General features: G+C 50.0%; 1 protein-coding gene across 1 annotated transcript in view; it reads right to left on the reverse strand.

Moving 5' to 3' along the window:
- Positions 1-6,277: 6,277 nt before the first annotated feature.
- Positions 6,278-6,296, reverse strand: part of rrp1 (ribosomal RNA processing 1) — a 13,587-nt gene continuing 13,568 nt past the window's right edge. The window contains exon 16 of the mRNA XM_085374338.1: positions 6,278-6,296. This exon is cut by the window's right edge and continues 251 nt beyond it. The gene's annotated coding sequence lies outside the window, so the exon portion shown is untranslated.

A 6,296-nucleotide genomic window follows, 5' to 3' on the forward strand; every position in this document is an offset into this window, starting at 1 on the left:
CACACACACACACAGACACACAGACAGGCAGACACACACACACACACACACACACACACACACACACACAGACAGGCAGACACACAGACAGGCAGACACACACACACACACACAGGCAGACACACACACACACACACACACACACACACACAGACACACACACGCAGACAGGCAGACACACACACACACACACACAGACACACACACACACACACAGACAGGCAGACACACACACACACACACACACACAGACAGGCAGACACACACACACACACACACACAGACAGGCAGACACACACACACACACACACACACACACACACACACAGGCAGACACACACACACAGACACACACACAGACACACACACACACACACACAGGCAGACACACACACACAGACACACACACAGACAGGCAGACAGGCAGACACACACACACACACACAGACACACACACAGACAGGCAGACAGGCAGACACACACACACACACACACACACACACACAGACACACACACACACACACAGACAGGCAGACACACACACACACACAGACACACACACACACACAGACAGGCAGACACACACACACACACAGACACACACACACACACAGACAGACACACACACACAGACAGACACACACACACACACAGACAGACACACACACACACACAGACACACACACACACACAGACAGACACACACAGACAGACACACAGACACACACACACACACACAAACACAGACACACAAACACACAGACACACAGACACACACACAGACACACACACACACACACACACACACACAGACACACACAGACAGACACACACACAGACACACACACAGACACACACAGACAGACACACACACAGACACACAACAGCCCCTCTCATTCAGTTTTTGCATTTGCTCTGCTCAGATCTCTGCGGACCTGCTCGCAACGTCTCTGCTCCTGCGTGTTCAACTTTTTCTGTACAGCGTTATATTTGTGCCACAAAACAGACTCGGATGCAAAAATTCTGATTGGCTGTTTTGGTCTCCAATCAGCTCGCTAGCCGCTGTAGCTAAATCCAGGCAAATAGAGTAATATATCAAACTCCGCCACTACCTCGTTTGAGTTTTGGACTAAATGCATTCTGGGATATTTGCCCATTTTTTTAACGTGCGCTCAGAAGAGTTGCCATACCAACCATCCAACATCTACTTTTCATTTTCAAAGCTCCAAAAGACTCAAAAACAGCTAAAACAAAAGTATTTTTTCTTTGTTCTTTCTGTGCTGTGACTGTTTCAGCCTGAGCTTTAATAACAGAGGAAATGATGAGCGATGGGTGGAGGAGGTGGAGCTGCCTGTGGATGAAGTCTGATACCATCTTTCATTAGACTGTCCACGGCTGGTGGACCAGAGATAGTTTCTGATAAGACGTCTGGCGCTGGCACACTGATTATCTTCAAAGAAGCTTCCTGCACATCTCTGGATTTGTCTCGGTTATCTGTGACGGACAGACATCGTCTCCCCTCGTGGGACAAAACAAACAGAACTTTTATGAAAATGGTTGGCAGAGACGCAGAGACCCGGTCATGTGATCTTCCTGCTGAGATCGGGTGGAAAGGAAAATACTAATCCTGCCTCGAGGTTCAGATTCATCTGTTCTCCTCATTAACAGAAAAGCCGCCCACAGGCAGCAGGTCCTCTGTGCACGCAGACAAAAAGCTGCTGCCTCGTTAAATTCATCCTGTGATTACCGCTGCCCTTCACACCCTGTCCTAATGAGCAGGCGGAGGCTGAGAGACGACGCAAGGCTGGAAACTCATGTGCAATCCAGTCATGTCCTGGACTCATGCGCTGATCCACACTTTAAACAAGGAACAGAGCCTGAAGCAAGCTGGGACCAAACACCACTCGCAGGAAATGTTTCCACATTCATGATCCGGATGTGTGAATTTCTGGAAGGACTTTTTCCTCATTCTGAACCAGGACAAACTGGATGTTTGTACTCCTGCTTCAGTAATAATCCCCATAATGTGAAAGATAAAGGCCATCCTTACTGCTTCCACTCAGGTTAACATCAGCCAGCTGCTGTTAATGCACCGATGAATGACCAGCAGCAGTGTGAGGACCTCTGTTGCAGCAGGACTTCTGTCTGCAGGTCTGCAGCATTCAGGGATGTTAGCATGATGCTACAATCCTCCCAGGAGTTTACATCCCTGCAGATTCACCATCTCGTCTCCACCTCAAACTCTACAGGCCTCAGTTAGCAGGTTAAAGGTCAAAGTTCAGCACAGACTGAACAAGTATGGCTGTTTGGAAGTGCTCTTCACACGGGAGCTCAGCTCTGCAAAGGTGCAGCTAAACAAAGACTTCTGGAACAGACGAGACCGAACAGCTCATACAGCCGTCAGCCCGGCGGAGGAGGGACGATGATCCAGTCAGAGTATTCTGCCGTCTGTCGACCAATCACCGGACAAAGAACCCGAGCACAGCAGCATGCATGAAGCGGAGCTCAGAGAGCCGTGCATAACGAATGCTGCAAAGCACAAAGAGCTGAGGCAACGCTGTGAAGGAGAGTGCAGCAGAGTCATGTGACAGACTGATGACATCACACTGAAGCATCACTGCCACTTCCTGCTGCTGGATCGTGAGGTGGCTGTAATCACTTTTAGCTGCTGAAACATTTTCAGTTTCTTCCTGTGAAACGCGTCAATAAATAACGTGCATTTATTTCTTATAGAATATTATATGAACACTTTCGGATCACCTGACCTTTTCCTGGCTCTTTATTGGGCTGTTCTCACTGAGCTGTGGTGTAAAGTGGGTTTTTAAAGCAGTCACATTACAGGCTGATGCTGCTGGAGCACACCGCTCAGGTGTGTGACTCTAACCTTTAACCTTTACCACTCACAGATATGTGAGGTCAGCAGATGGAGGAGGAGCTGAACGCTCAGCGCAGACTGAAGCGTCCTTCGAGCAGACGCTGCCCCCCATCAGCGTGATGACATCATGCCTTTCCAGTCCAGCTGTTCACAGAGTGCACTCACAAAGCTTTCAGTGGTAATTATGAGATGTAACGAGTCAGCGATCACAGATCTGCCTCCGTGCTGAGTGTGAACGTGTCACGCAGACTGCTCGGAGGAGAGCAGCCATCACTGCGAGCGCTCAGTCCGCCCGTCATCTCCACAAAGGAGGTGGGGTCAGTGTGGTGGAGATGAAGGTGACGGAGCAGACTGAAGCCTCGTTCGGTTTTTCCTCACGTTGTTTTGTCCCAGTTCTAACGAAGACTTCCCAAAAACAGCAGCCGGTTCCTGAGAGTGGAGCGAGAGTGGAGACTGCGCTGGTGTCACAGATGAAAGGAGCGAGTTATCAGCTCACAGATCCATAGCAGACGTATCCATGGTAACAGGTCAGCTGATGTTAGCTGACATTCATCAGAAGAAATACGTTTGATTTGATTTGATGAGGACGCTGCACAGAACTGACCCCAGCACAGCCTCTCGCCCACGACTCGGGCTCCGTCCTTCACTGATGTGTGTTCTGCATTCTCCACCTCCTCCACCTCCTCCTCTGTGGAACACCATCTTTCACAGCAGTCTGAGCCACACGTGTGATTTTCAGCCAGCCTGATAAACTGTGAGGAGACAGCAGATCAGTAAGAGCATCATTACATCTCATTTTCATTCATGTGGACTCTGATCTCAGATCAGCTGCTCTGCACCTGCTGATCCAACAGCAGCTTCATCTCGTCCTCGCTGGAGGACGCGTGAGAGCAGGTACAGGCTGTGGCAGCACATCACATGATCTGGATGTAACTGTGTGTGTGGGAGTTACGCTGATGAGCATCAGCTGGCAGCCTTTAAGCAAACGCAGCAGGTTCAGCTCACTCTGTGAGCATCGACGACCAACCTGGACTCATCGGAACAACAACGTGCTTCCAAAACTGACGCAGTAATAATAATAATGATAATAATAATAATAATAATAATAATGGATTGCATTTATATAGTGCTTTTCGAGACCCTCAAAGCGCTTTACAATGCACTGTTCAGTCACTCTCACACACTGGTGGAGGCAGCTACAGGTGTAGCCACAGCTGCCCTGGGGCAGACTGACAGAAGCGAGGCTGCCGTATCGCGCCATCGGCCCCTCTGGCCAACACCAGTAAGCGGCAGGTGAAGTGTCTTGCCCAAGGACACAACGACCAAGACAGAGAGCTGGGGATTGAACCGGCAACCTTCCGATTACAAGACGAACTGCCAACTCTTGAGCCCCGATCGCCCTCCACCCAGTGCCTCCACCCATCCCCATCGAGCCACGGGGCCCAGACAACACCAAAATACACAGATGACATCAGTGTTCACGTCTCACCTGAAAGAAGAACCCAGACTGTCTGCCGGACGCTGGGACAACAACCCCACTTCCTGTGCTGTGAACTCTGACCCCCACAGACAGTCTGACCAAAGCTTTGTGATCATCAGCTGATAACAGGGCTAAAGAAGCGCTCAGACACCAAACACCTGCTGACAGAGACATCGAAAGATTTCACCGGAATCAAAAAGCAGTTTGAGATCCGAGCGAGCATGCTCCCGCCAAAAAACTAAAAGTCACGAAAATATGTGTCATGAGAGCCGCTGTGTCAGGTGTGAAGACCTGATGGTCCACAGCTGAACACAGGACACACCTGAAACACGCGCCTCAGACCCACAGCTGCTTCTAATGTTGTGGCTCTGTGTCTGTCACATCCACGCTGCACACAGAAGCTCCCACCCAGGTCCACCCGCGTCAAACTCAGTGGAACAGCTCCCACGGCGTGTCCACCAAATCTGTGCTCACGTTTCAGAGAACCCTCCTTTCATCAGTAACCCCAGGAGGAGGAGAGCGGGTCATACTCACAGCGCACAGCTGGCAGCGCCACGCTGATGAAGAGGAGCGCTGTCAGCGGGATGAAGCGCTCAGCGCACATTTTACACCTCCTGCACGCGCACCGAGAGCCACGACTTCACGCGCACACAGCTGTCGCGCACACGCGCGCTCTGGTTTCTCAGTAGGACGTCGTCCCGTCGATCCGGTAACAGCTAGACAACAAGCTCCGAAATGCGCCTGCGCACAGAGACTGAGAGACTGACAGAGGGAGAGAGAGAGGCTGAGAAAGACACACACAGACGCACGCACACACACACAGACAGACACACGCACAGACTCGCACACAGACACAGACACGCACACGCAGACACACGCACACACACAGACAGACACACGCACGGACACAGACACACACAGACAGACAGACACACACAGACAGACAGACACACACACGCACAGACACAGACACGCACAGACACGCACGCACGCACACACACACAGACACACACACAGACATATGCGCACAGGTGATGTTCAGGTGAGGAAAGAAGTCTCGAGCTCCATCACAGGTTTGAACAGAGGCTACAGACTGTATATAAAAGATGGAGGCGCACACCTCAACACTGGTTGGTTACTGAAGTTTGAATATTTGTCACACAGCTGTGAGCCAACGAGCTCGCAGTTCCTCTGGTGTCCAGCAGAGGCAGCAGTGAGTCAGGCTCCACACACAGCAGCTGTTTCTGCCAGCAGCACCAAAGCTGTCATTTCTTTAAATTGTGTTAAAATAAAACCTCATTTTGCAAAACCACCAAGTGTCCTTTTTCTGACAAAAGCTCACAGAATATAAAAAAACAGGTTTTTATTTTGTTCTGTTTTATATCGTATGTTATTCTTTTGATCTTATTCTTTTGTTTTTCTTAGTTTTTGCTGCGTCTCACTTCACTCTGTGGGACTAATAAAGGTTCATCTGATATTGTTCAAGAATCTGAGCTCGCGGTAACAGCAGCTCGGAAACACTTCGCTCCAGCGGCTGACACTGGATAATTCATTGTAGTTTCATTCAAAACTACAAAAACATCCAGCTCTGAGCTTCCTGTGATGACATCACTGTCGGACCCGAGCTCAGGACCTGAAGGGTCGTGCTGTCGCCTGTGTGCCGGGCGGTCTGAGGTTAGCACGGCACAGTAAGCAGATCCATTGTTTCTAAGCGGCACAGACGTGATGAACTTCAGCACTCGTGTTGATCCTGACACATCAGCTTTGTGTTTCACAGGACCAGATACGATCATGTCGTGATTGTGTCGAACCTTCCTGAACGGCGTTTTGTCCTTCGATCACACAGAGACGAGTCGCTTACTAAATGTGGAAAAACTGAAGCGAGTAACTTTATTCGAGTCACTCAGATACAAACACAGATGCAAAGAACATAAAACTCC

Source organism: Diplotaxodon limnothrissa, linkage group LG16 (assembly GCF_057381915.1).
Source record: "Diplotaxodon limnothrissa isolate DT_005_m linkage group LG16, D_limnothrissa_male_GT1.1, whole genome shotgun sequence".
Taxonomy (NCBI): Eukaryota; Metazoa; Chordata; class Actinopteri; order Cichliformes; family Cichlidae; genus Diplotaxodon; species Diplotaxodon limnothrissa.